Genomic DNA, 10,076 nt, shown 5'->3' with positions numbered 1-10,076 from the left:
CACCACATCAATTTCGTAACAGCGCCACCTTTTGGTCAAAAGTGACAATCCATTAAATCATATTTTGAATCACTTTTTACATGATTTTTCAGCCATTTCGCCTAAAATCCTCTTTAAATGTCTTTAATTGCTCATTGTTGCAGTTGGTCTGACACTTTCAGACATGTTGGCATGTCTTGTCGTCTTATTCTGCTTGGCCCCGGTAATTGCTGCTTGCAGCTATATTTATTATTCTTCTTTTTTTTCTTCCGACTTGGCGTCTATGGCAGCCCATAGTACCGATTGCGGGAAAGTTGTTTTGGTTTGACATTCTGATAGAGGACAGTCCCAACATTAAATACACCAATTTTGGTGTTTCTAAGTCATTCCCTCTAGCGCCACCAACTGTCCAAAGTTTCACTTTTATTTTGCTAATAACTTTTGAAATGTAAGGCCAATCAACAAAATTATTTTTTCCTCTGATTCCTGAGCTCATGCCGTTTCGATTGCATCCTATGACTTCATTTTCCGTAGTAAAATAGGGCCGCCATTTTGAATCATTCGAGAAACCTACTTTTTCGAACTCGTCCTAGACGGTTTGTCCGATTTGCACGAAAATTGAACCAGATCATCTTCAGGCAGTGCTGACAAAAAGTTATGGAATTCAAATTGATTCGTCAAACCGTTTTCGATAAACGCACAAACAAATTTTACGTAGTGCTTGCAAAAACAGTCGTAAGGCTGTATCTCCGCAACGGTTTATCGTATTCAGACCAAACTTGGTACATGTAATCCCAAGCATGACCTGAGGCAACATGCTGCGTTTCGTCGCAGCGCCACCTACTGGTCCGGAGATATGAAAAATGGCTATTTTTGCTTATAACTTCTGAACAATTTGTCCAAAAATCATAAAATTGGTCTTGTTAGATTCAGAGCAACATGCCGAGTCGACTGATATCCAATTTTACCATATCGGCCATTTTGACTGTCGGCCATTTTGAATTTTGTGCTAAAATGCTGTATTTTAAGAACGCATGAACGGATTGTTACGAAACTTGGTATGGGTCATCAGCACAATGTCCTGAAGGAGCGTGAGAAGTTTCGAAACAGCGCCACCTTGTGGTGAATTTTTTTTTTCAAACGCTTATAACTTTGGGTGTGGTCGACTTATTTTCACGAGACTCATCTAATTAGTATCCTGAAACCTTGCCGAGTCCTACGATACCAAACATGCTAGGTTTCGCCTTACGGTTTGTGTAGCGTTGTGATTTAGCGCTTAAAAAACATTTGGCTATATCTTCGAAACCGATTGTCCGATCGAGACGAAACCTCCGTCAGAAGTTTGGAAACATAGGTCGATAGCTATACACCAATGCCCAAATGCGAAAATATTGATGTTTAGGGGTAGTAAAATTCAAACAAAGTCTTGTGTCAGTCATTTTTTACGTGTTTTTTCATATAAATGTCTATAACTCTAAAGCAAATTGAGATATTTTCACCAAAACTGACACACATATGTATGGGCTCACTCTGAGGACACGTAAAAAAAATTGTGGGACTGAGCCTCTTGGTGGCGCTATAATAGAACAAAACATGAAATTCCCATTGACTTCAATACAGTTTTGTGATATAAAATGCTATTTTCATTCAAAATCTACTTTTTCGAACTCCTCCCACACCGTTTGTCCGATTTTCACCAAAATCGAATTGTATCATCTCCAGACTGTGCCGACTAAAAGTTATGGATTTCGTGTCAATTGACGAAACCGTTTTCGTATAGCGCAGCAGCAAAGTTGAGGCATGATGCTAAAAGCATTATTCAGGCTTTATCTCTGCAATGCCTTGAGATATTGACACCAAACTTTGTACGTGTCATTGTCACTTCACTCTGACCACATCACATCAGTTTTGTTAACTGCGCCACCTATTGGTCGAAAGTGATAATCCATTAAATCATATTTTTAATTATTGTGTCTATGATTTTTCAGGCATTTTGCCTAAAATCCTCTTCAAACGTCTTTAATTGCTCATTGTTGCAGTTGGTCTGACACTTTCAGACATGTCGAAATGTCTTGTCGTCTAATTCTGCTTGGCCCCGGTAATTGCTGCTTGCAGCTATATTTAGGGGCCAAGCACCGAAGGTGCGGAGGCACCTATTGTATCTGTTCCCGTTCTTATTATTATTATTCTTCTTTTTTTTCTTCCGACTTGGCGTCTATGGCAGCCCATAGTACCGATTGCGGGAAAGTTGTTTTGGTTTGACATTCTGATAGAGGACAGTCCCAACATTAAATACACCAATTTTGGTGTTTCTAAGTCATTCCCTCTAGCGCCACCAACTGTCCAAAGTTTCACTTTTATTTTGCTAATAACTTTTGAAATGTAAGGCCAATCAACAAAATTATTTTTTCCTCTGATTCCTGAGCTCATGCCGATTCGATTGCATCCTATGACTTCATTTTCCGTAGTAAAATAGGGCCGCCATTTTGAATCATTCGAGAAACCTACTTTTTCGAACTCGTCCTAGACGGTTTGTCCGATTTGCACGAAAATTGAACCAGATCATCTTCAGGCAGTGCTGACAAAAAGTTATGGAATTCAAATTGATTCGTCAAACCGTTTTCGATAAACGCACAAACAAATTTTACGTAGTGCTTGCAAAAACAGTCGTAAGGCTGTATCTCCGCAACGGTTTATCGTATTCAGACCAAACTTGGTACATGTAATCCCAAGCATGACCTGAGGCAACATGCTGCGTTTCGTCGCAGCGCCACCTACTGGTCCGGAGATATGAAAAATGGCTATTTTTGCTTATAACTTCTGAACAATTTGTCCAAAAATCATAAAATTGGTCTTGTTAGATTCAGAGCAACATGCCGAGTCGACTGATATCCAATTTTACCATATCGGCCATTTTGACTGTCGGCCATTTTGAATTTTGTGCTAAAATGCTGTATTTTAAGAACGCATGAACGGATTGTTACGAAACTTGGTATGGGTCATCAGCACAATGTCCTGAAGGAGCGTGAGAAGTTTCGAAACAGCGCCACCTTGTGGTGAATTTTTTTTTCCAAACGCTTATAACTTTGGGTGTGGTCGACTTATTTTCACGAGACTCATCTAATTAGTATCCTGAAACCTTGCCGAGTCCTACGATACCAAACATGCTAGGTTTCGCCTTACGGTTTGTGTAGCGTTGTGATTTAGCGCTTAAAAAACATTTGGCTATATCTTCGAAACCGATTGTCCGATCGAGACGAAACCTCCGTCAGAAGTTTGGAAACATAGGTCGATAGCTATACGACAATGCCCAAATGCGAAAATATTGATGTTTAGGGGTAGTAAAATTCAAACAAAGTCTTGTGTCAGTCATTTTTTACGTGTTTTTTCATATAAATGTCTATAACTCTAAAGCAAATTGAGATATTTTCACCAAAACTGACACACATATGTATGGGCTCACTCTGAGGACACGTAAAAAAAATTGTGGGACTGAGCCTCTTGGTGGCGCTATAATAGAACAAAACATGAAATTCCCATTGACTTCAATACAGTTTTGTGATATAAAATGCTATTTTCATTCAAAATCTACTTTTTCGAACTCCTCCCACACCGTTTGTCCGATTTTCACCAAAATCGAATTGTATCATCTCCAGACTGTGCCGACTAAAAGTTATGGATTTCGTGTCAATTGACGAAACCGTTTTCGTATAGCGCAGCAGCAAAGTTGAGGCATGATGCTAAAAGCATTATTCAGGCTTTATCTCTGCAATGCCTTGAGATATTGACACCAAACTTTGTACGTGTCATTGTCACTTCACTCTGACCACATCACATCAGTTTTGTTAACTGCGCCACCTATTGGTCGAAAGTGATAATCCATTAAATCATATTTTTAATTATTGTGTCTATGATTTTTCAGGCATTTTGCCTAAAATCCTCTTCAAACGTCTTTAATTGCTCATTGTTGCAGTTGGTCTGACACTTTCAGACATGTCGAAATGTCTTGTCGTCTAATTCTGCTTGGCCCCGGTAATTGCTGCTTGCAGCTATATTTAGGGGCCAAGCACCGAAGGTGCGGAGGCACCTATTGTATCTGTTCCCGTTCTTATTATTATTATTAGGGGCCAAGCACCGAAGGTGCGGAGGCACCTATTGTATCTGTTCCCGTTCTTATTATTATTATTCTTCTTTTTTTTCTTCCGACTTGGCGTCTATGGCAGCCCATAGTACCGATTGCGGGAAAGTTGTTTTGGTTTGACATTCTGATAGAGGACAGTCCCAACATTAAATACACCAATTTTGGTGTTTCTAAGTCATTCCCTCTAGCGCCACCAACTGTCCAAAGTTTCACTTTTATTTTGCTAATAACTTTTGAAATGTAAGGCCAATCAACAAAATTATTTTTTCCTCTGATTCCTGAGCTCATGCCGATTCGATTGCATCCTATGACTTCATTTTCCGTAGTAAAATAGGGCCGCCATTTTGAATCATTCGAGAAACCTACTTTTTCGAACTCGTCCTAGACGGTTTGTCCGATTTGCACGAAAATTGAACCAGATCATCTTCAGGCAGTGCTGACAAAAAGTTATGGAATTCAAATTGATTCGTCAAACCGTTTTCGATAAACGCACAAACAAATTTTACGTAGTGCTTGCAAAAACAGTCGTAAGGCTGTATCTCCGCAACGGTTTATCGTATTCAGACCAAACTTGGTACATGTAATGCCAAGCATGACCTGAGGCAACATGCTGTGTTTCGGCGCAGCGCCACCTACTGGTCCGGAGATATGAAAAATGGCTATTTTTGCTTATAACTTCTGAACAATTTGTCCAAAAATCATAAAATTGGTCTTGTTAGATTCAGAGCAACATGCCGAGTCGACTGATATCCAATTTTACCATATCGGCCATTTTGACTGTCGGCCATTTTGAATTTTGTGCTAAAATGCTGTATTTTAAGAACGCATGAACGGATTGTTACGAAACTTGGTATGGGTCATCAGCACAATGTCCTGAAGGAGCGTGAGAAGTTTCGAAACAGCGCCACCTTGTGGTGAATTTTTTTTTTCAAACGCTTATAACTTTGGGTGTGGTCGACTTATTTTCACGAGACTCATCTAATTAGTATCCTGAAACCTTGCCGAGTCCTACGATACCAAACATGCTAGGTTTCGCCTTACGGTTTGTGTAGCGTTGTGATTTAGCGCTTAAAAAACATTTGGCTATATCTTCGAAACCGATTGTCCGATCGAGACGAAACCTCCGTCAGAAGTTTGGAAACATAGGTCGATAGCTATACGCCAATGCCCAAATGCGAAAATATTGATGTTTAGGGGTAGTAAAATTCAAACAAAGTCTTGTGTCAGTCATTTTTTACGTGTTTTTTCATATAAATGTCTATAACTCTAAAGCAAATTGAGATATTTTCACCAAAACTGACACACATATGTATGGGCTCACTCTGAGGACACGTAAAAAAAATTGTGGGACTGAGCCTCTTGGTGGCGCTATAATAGAACAAAACATGAAATTCCCATTGACTTCAATACAGTTTTGTGATATAAAATGCTATTTTCATTCAAAATCTACTTTTTCGAACTCCTCCCACACCGTTTGTCCGATTTTCACCAAAATCGAATTGTATCATCTCCAGACTGTGCCGACTAAAAGTTATGGATTTCGTGTCAATTGACGAAACCGTTTTCGTATAGCGCAGCAGCAAAGTTGAGGCATGATGCTAAAAGCATTATTCAGGCTTTATCTCTGCAATGCCTTGAGATATTGACACCAAACTTTGTACGTGTCATTGTCACTTCACTCTGACCACATCACATCAGTTTTGTTAACTGCGCCACCTATTGGTCGAAAGTGATAATCCATTAAATCATATTTTTAATTATTGTGTCTATGATTTTTCAGGCATTTTGCCTAAAATCCTCTTCAAACGTCTTTAATTGCTCATTGTTGCAGTTGGTCTGACACTTTCAGACATGTCGAAATGTCTTGTCGTCTAATTCTGCTTGGCCCCGGTAATTGCTGCTTGCAGCTATATTTATTATTATTCTTCTTCCGACTGGGCGTCTATGGCAGCCCATAGAACCGATTGCGGGAAAGTTGTTTTGGTTTGACATTCTGATAGAGGACAGTCCCAACATTAAATACACCAATTTTTGTGTTTCTAAGTCATTCCCTCTAGCGCCACCACCTGTCCAAAGTTTCACTTTTATTTTGCTAATAACTTTTGAACCGTAAGGCCAATCAACAAAATTCTTTTTTCCTCTTATTTCTGAGCTCATGCCGATTCGATTGCACCCTATGACGTCATTTTCCGTCATATAAATATGGCCGCCATTTTTAATTTTCTGAAAAAGCTACTTTTTCGAACTCGTCCTAGACGGTTTGTCCGATTTGCACGAAAATTGAACCAGATCATCTTCAGGCAGTGTTGACCAAAAGTTATGGAATTCAAATTGATTCGTCAAACCGTTTTCGATAAACGCACGAATACATTTTACGTAGCGCTAGCAAAAACAGTCGTAAGGCTGTATCTCCGCAAAGGTTTATCGTATTCAGACCAAACTTGGTACATGTACTCACAAGCATGACCTGAGGCTACATGCTGCGTTTCGGCGCAGCGCCACCTACTGGTCCGGAGATATGAAAAATGGCTATTTTTGCTTATAACTTCTGAACAGTTTGTCCAAAAATCATAAAATTGGTATCGTTAGATTCAGGGCAATATGCCGATTCGTATGATATCCAGTTTTACCATATCGGCCCTTTTGACTGTCGGCCATTTTGAATTTTGTGCTAAAATACTGTATTTTAAGAATGCATGAACGAATTGTTACGAAACTTGGTATCGGTCATCAGCACGTTGTCCTGAAGGAGCGTGAGAAGTTTCGAAACAGCGCCACCTAGTGGTGAATTTTTTTTTTCAAATGCTTATAACTTTGGGTGTGGTCAACTTATTTTCACGAGACTCATCTAATTAGACTCCTGAAACCTTGCCGAGTCCTACGATACCAAACATGCTAGGTTCTGCCTTACGGTTTGTGTAGCGTTGTGATTTAGCGCTTAAAAAACATTTGGCTATATCTTCGAAACCGCTAGTCCGATCGAGACGAAACCACCGTCAGAAGTTTGGAAACATAGGTCGATAGCTATATGCCAATGCCCAAATGCGAAAATATTGATGTTTAGGGGTAGTAAATTCCAAACAAAGTCATGTGTCAGTCATTTTTTACGTGTTTTTTCATATAAATGCCTATAACTCTGAAGCAAATTGAGATTTTTTCACCAAAACTGACACACATATGTATGGGCTCACTCTGAGGACACGTAAAAAAAATTGTGAGACTGAGCCTCTTGGTGGCGCTATAATAGAACAAAACATAAAATTCCCATTGACTTCAATACAGTTTTGTGAAATAAAATGCTATTTTCATTAAAAACCTACTTTTTCGAACTCCTCCTACACCGTTTGTCCGATTTTCACCAAAATCGAATCATATCATCTCCAGACCGTGCCGACTGAAAGTTATGGATTTCGTGTCGATTGACGAAACCGTTTTCGTATAGCGCAGCAGCAAATTTGAGGCATGATGCTAAAAGCATTATTCAGGCTTTATGTCTGCAATGCCTTGACATATTGACACCAAACTTTGCATGTGTCATTGTCACTTCACTCTGACCACATCACATCAGTTTTGTAACTGCACCACCTATTGGTCGAAAGTGATAATCCATTACATCATATTTTTAATTATTGTTTCTATGATTTTTCAGCCATTTTGCCTAAAATCCTCTTTAAATGTCTTTAATTGCTCATTGTTGCAGTTGGTCTGACACTTTCAAACAGGTCGAAATGTCTTGTCGTCTTATTCTGCTTGGCCCCGGTAATTGCTGCTTGCAGCTATATTTATTATTATTATTCTTCCGCCATGGGAGTCTATGGCAGCCCATAGAACCGATTGCGGGAAAGTTGTTTTGGTTTGACATTCTGATAGAGGACCGTCTCAACATTAAATACACCAATTTTGGTGTTTCTAAGTCATTCCCTCTAGCGCCACCACCTGTCCAAAGTTTCACTTTTATTTTGCTAATAACTTTTGAACCGTAAGGCCAATCAGCGAAATTCTTTTCTCCTCTGATTCCTGAGCTCATGGCGATTCGATAGCACCCTATGACGTCATTTGCCGTCATAAAAATATGGCCGCCATCTTGAATTTTCAAAAAAAGCTACTTTTTCGAACTCGTCCTAGACGGTTTGTCCGATTTGCACGAAAATTGAACCAGATCATCTTCAGGTAGTGCTGACAAAAAGTTATGGAATTCAAATGGATTCGTCAAACCGTTTTCGATAAACGCACAAATACATTTTACGTAGCGCTAGCAAAAACAGTCGTAAGGCCGTATCTCCGCAACGGTTTATCGTATTCAGACCAAACTTGGTACATGTACTCACAAGCATGACCTGAGGCTACATGCTGTGTTTCGGCGCAGCGCCACCTACTGGTCCGGAGATATGAAAAATGGCTATTTTTGCTTATAACTTCTGAACAGTTTGTCCAAAAATCATACAATTGGTCTCGTTAGATTCAGGGCAACATGCCGAGTCGACTGATATCCAATTTGACCATATCGGTCATTTTGGCTGTCGGCCATTTTGAATTTTGTGCTAAAATTCTGTATTTTATGAACGCATGAACGGATTGTTACGAAACGTGGTATGGGTCATCAGCACAATGCCCTGAATGAGCCTGAGAAGTTTCGAAACAGCGCCACCTAGTGGTGAATTTTTTTTTTCAAATGCTTATAACTTTGGGTGTGGTCGACTTATTTTCACGAAACTCATCTTTTTAGACTCCTGAATCGTTGCCGAGTCCTACGATACCAAACATGCTAGGTTTTGCCTTACGGTTTGTGTAGCGTTGTGATTTAGCGCTTAAAAAACATTTGGCTATATCTTTGAAACCGCTAGTCCGATCGAGACGAAACTACCGTCAGAAGTTTGGAAACATAGGTCGATAGCTATACGCCAATGCCCAAATGCGAAAATATTGATGTTTAGGGGTACTAATTTCCAATCAAAGTCATGTGTCAGTCATTTTTTTCGTGTTTTTTCATATAAATGTCTATAACTCCGAAGCGAATTGAGATATTTTCACCAAAATTGACACACATATGTATGGGCTCACTCTGAGGACACGTAAAAAAAATTGTGGGACTGAGCCTCTTGGTGGCGCTATAATTGAACAAAATATGAAATTCCCATTGACTTCAATACAGTTTTGTGAAATAAAATGCTATACTAAACAAATGCATTGGTGTAATATTACGAAACTCAGATTGTGTCATCAGCACCATCCCCTGAAGGCAACCAAAATATTTCAAGACAGCGCCACCTAGTGGTCAAAAGTTATAACAAAATTTCCAAAAAGGCTAATAACTTTTGAATAAATCTGGCTATTGAAATGCCACGGGTCTTAATAGATTCCTTGGGTCAAGCCGAGAACATAGATACCAAGTTTTCCTTATTTGGCCAAACTTCCTGTCCGCCATCTTGATTTTCATTCAAAACCTACTTTTTCGAACTCCTCCTAGACCGTTTGTCCGATTTTCACCAAAATCGAATCGTATCATCTCCAGATTGTGCCGACAAAAAGTTATGGATTTCGTGTTGATTGATGAAACCGTTTTCGTATAGCACAGCAGCAAAGTTGAGGCATGATGCCAAAATGACTATTCAGGCTTTATATCTGCAATGCCTCGACATATTGACACAAAACTTTGTATGTGTCACTGTCTCCTTACTCTGACCACACCACATCAATTTCGTAACAGCGCCACCTTTTGGTCAAAAGTGACAATCCATTAAATCATATTTTGAATCACTTTTTACATGATTTTTCAGCCATTTCGCCTAAAATCCTCTTTAAATGTCTTTAATTGCTCATTGTTGCAGTTGGTCTGACACTTTCAGACATGTTGGCATGTCTTGTCGTCTTATTCTGCTTGGCCCCGGTAATTGCTGCTTGCAGCTATATTTAGGGGCCAAGCACCGAAGGTGCGGAGGCACCTATTGTATCTGTT

At 39.5% G+C, this 10,076-nt stretch overlaps 1 long non-coding RNA gene across 2 annotated transcripts in view; it reads right to left on the bottom strand.

Annotated features, from left to right (window-relative positions):
* Window positions 1-248: 248 nt before the first annotated feature.
* The window catches only part of LOC311095718, a 127,279-nt gene continuing 117,451 nt past the window's right edge, over window positions 249-10,076 (bottom strand). For both annotated transcript variants that reach the window (XR_014608891.1, XR_014608892.1), the window contains one exon: window positions 249-2,132. This is a non-coding gene — a long non-coding RNA (uncharacterized lncRNA). The remainder of the gene's footprint in view (window positions 2,133-10,076) is intronic.

Source organism: Abramis brama (genome assembly GCF_963993115.1).
Source record: "Abramis brama genome assembly, chromosome: 14".
Classification (NCBI taxonomy): Eukaryota; Metazoa; Chordata; class Actinopteri; order Cypriniformes; family Leuciscidae; genus Abramis; species Abramis brama.
This window is presented reverse-complemented; position numbering and strand designations above follow the sequence as displayed.